At 41.0% G+C, this 2,806-nt stretch overlaps 1 pseudogene; it reads left to right on the forward strand.

Moving 5' to 3' along the window:
• Positions 1-919: 919 nt before the first annotated feature.
• LOC132513383 (tubulin alpha-1C chain-like) lies at positions 920-2,279 on the forward strand (annotated as a pseudogene).
• Positions 2,280-2,806: the final 527 nt, after the last annotated feature.

Genomic DNA, 2,806 nt, shown 5'->3' on the forward strand with positions numbered 1-2,806 from the left:
ATCTTTTAAAGGATTCAGACAGCCGTGGGAGACAGGCTTGCAGGAAATGCTTCATTACCTATAGTGCACTGGCACTGACTAACAGGACTTGAACTGGCTGTCACTAGGAAGTATGGTCCAGTTGCCAACAGCCAACACAGTGGAAGGGTGACATATTTCACTATGAGTATGCTAAGGACACCTCTAAACTTCCTCCATGTCAGGCAGATGAAGTTACTACTTTATTTCACCACCTTGCAGGTAACTGAAATTGTATTATCCCTGCAGCTCACTCAGTACTATCTCTCTGCATTTAGATAGCTCCAGTGACTCTCAGAACTCCCCCGTCTGTTCTTTTTGTTCTACTCTAGAGGTGAGCCTGCCAGAGCCAGCAAACTGCGTCTTCTTTCCATAATTCACTTAACTGAACAATTCAGCTCTATTTGAAGACCTTCTGCCTTGGTCTCTGGAGCCCCCATTCTTAGGATTGTAATGAGGAACGGGCCTGAAGCAGTCCCATACCTTGGAGTTTATTTGAATTTGGTTAACTCTCTCATTTTAGGGCTCTGTAAAAGATATAGTGAAATTTCTCTTGAAATGAATTACTGTAGGAGAAAAATTGCATACATATATATTTTAAAATAAAATACCTCTATATAGGCCTACTTGAACAATTATGTAAATGAAATTTGTTTTTTTAAAGTAACAACAAACTGGAACTTTTTTCTAGAAAAGGCAAAGCAACAACAAAAAGAGGCGCAGGGTGGACCTGATGCCCACCCTCCAGACACGTGTCCCAGAAAGGGGTATATTGGTTCCTTTGGAGCCAAACAGCCTCTCACTACTTCTCCCCCAGATTGCTTGGTAGTTTGTCTGTGGGTGATACTTGTTGCTGTCCCCTTGCATCATCCAGCCCTGCAGAGCCCTACAAATCCCAGTCATGTGTGAATCCATCTCCATCTAATTTGGCTGGACTGGAGTCCAGTTTGGCAATGACTGCTGAGATCTCTACCTCCTGAAAAATAGTGTCCAGCCCAGTGACCAGGTGTCACATGACAAGATCATTAGGGGAGGAGATGACTCTTTTAACACTCTCTTCATTGAGATGGATACTGGCAAACATGGGATCAGGGTAGTGTTTCTAGAGCTGGAACTCATGGCCATCATGAAGTTCACACTGGCACCTACCACCAGCTCTTCCATCCTGAGCGACTCATCATGGGCAAAGAAGATTCTAACAATAACTATGCCCATGGGTACTACACCATTGACAAAGAGATCACTGACCTTGTCTTGGACCAAATTTGAAAGTGGCTGAACAGTACATAAGTCTTCAGGGCTTCTTGGTTTTCCACAACTTTGGTGGGAGAACTGGTTTTTGGTTCACCTTCCTCCTGATGGAATGGTCTCTCTGTTGATGATGGCATGATGTCCAAGGTGGAGTTCTCCATTTATCCACCACCTAGATTTCCACAGCTATAGTTGAACCCTACAATTCCATTCTCACCACCCTGGAACACTGTGATTGTGCCTTGATGATAGACAATGAGGTCATCTATGACACCAGTTGTAGAAATCTTGATATTGAGCACTCAACTAAACTAACTAGTTGAGTTAGCACTCAACTAACCTTAACAATCCTATAATCTTATTAGCCCGATTGTGTCCTCCATCACTGGTTCCCTTAGATTTGATGGAGCACTGAATGTTGATCTGACAGAATTACAGACCATCCTGGTTCCCTATCTCCACATGTACTTAACTCTAGCTACATTTGCCCCCATCATCTCTGCTGAGAAAGCCTACCAAAAAATCTTACTATAACAGAGACCACCAATGCATGGCTTGAGCCAGCCAACCAGATGGTGAAATGTAACCTTCACCATGGCATATACATGGCTTGCTGCCTGTTGTACTGTGGTGATGTGGTTTCCAAAGATGTCAATGCTTCCATTGCCACTATCAAGACCAAGTACACCATCCAATTTGTGGATTAGTGCCCCACTGGTTTCAATGTTGACCCTAATTACCAGCATCCCATTGCAGTATCTAGTGGAAACCTGGCCAAAGTACCACGAGCTGTGAGCAACACAATAGCCATTACTGAGGCCTGGATTTGCCTAGACAACAAGTTTGACTTGATGTATGCCAAGTGCGTCTTTGTTCACTGGTATATTGGTGAGGGTATGGAGAAAAGAGAGTTTTCTGAGGCCTAGGAGGACATGGTTGCACTTGAGAAAGATTATGAGAAGGTTGGAGTGGATAGTGCTGAGGGATAGGATGAGGGTGAAAAGTATTAACCTTCTGTTGCAAATTTACACTACATTTTCTTGAGACTGTCTTATTTATGTTGCTCTGTGAAGCTGTCTATTGTGGCCCTAACTTGTCAACAAAAGTGATGTTTCCATTAACAAAAGGAATAAGAACAATCTAAACCCAAGACTTAAAGAAGGAAAAAAATAATAAAGGTTGGAGTGGATATAAATAAAGTAGCAAGTAGAAAAATAAGAGAGAAAATCAATGAAACCGAGATTGGTTCTTCAAAATGATCAACAAAATTTACACATCTTTACTTAAATTGACTAAGAAAAAGAAGCCACAAGTAGCCAAAAATCAGAAATGAAAGTGGAAATATGACTACTGATTTTGCAAAAATATATAGGATTATAAGAGTTGTGAATAATTGTTAAGTCAACAAATTAAATAACTTGAATGGACAACTTCCTAGAAAAACATAAGATTGAATCATAAAGAGATAAAAAAAATCCTGAATATACTTATACTTAGTGAAAAGACTGAATTGTCAAAGAGAAAGATAGGCATGTGT

Source organism: Lagenorhynchus albirostris, chromosome X, assembly GCF_949774975.1.
Source record: "Lagenorhynchus albirostris chromosome X, mLagAlb1.1, whole genome shotgun sequence".
NCBI lineage: Eukaryota > Metazoa > Chordata > Mammalia > Artiodactyla > Delphinidae > Lagenorhynchus > Lagenorhynchus albirostris.